Source organism: Apaloderma vittatum, unplaced genomic scaffold, assembly GCF_000703405.1.
Source record: "Apaloderma vittatum isolate BGI_N311 unplaced genomic scaffold, ASM70340v1 scaffold26288, whole genome shotgun sequence".
NCBI lineage: Eukaryota > Metazoa > Chordata > Aves > Trogoniformes > Trogonidae > Apaloderma > Apaloderma vittatum.
The window spans coordinates 10,080-10,403 of record NW_009731625.1 but is presented as its reverse complement, the minus strand read 5'-3'; positions in this window follow the sequence as shown (position 1 = coordinate 10,403).

Sequence of the window (324 nt, the reverse complement as noted above, 5' to 3'; positions counted from 1 at the left end):
CCTCACCGGGCATCATCTCCAGCCCTCGCGCCTGGTGGCACTGTGTGGAAGTCAACCCCACAGCGCTGGCTGCCTCCTGCCACGTCCCTGCGCTGGTGACAGCCCCCGAGCCCCCCTCTTTCGCTGCCATGACACAACCCAACTCCTTCCCAGCAGGTCCCAGCAGCCACCAGCAACCCCAGAGGTTTCCCCAGCCCCGGAGCCGAACGGCCACCGGCAAGATGTACGCGATGGACTCCCGCGTGTGACGGGCGGCAGCACCTCTCACCCCCCGCCTCGCTGTGGGATGCTCCCCCCCCAGCCTGACCCCATTAAAGCATCTTC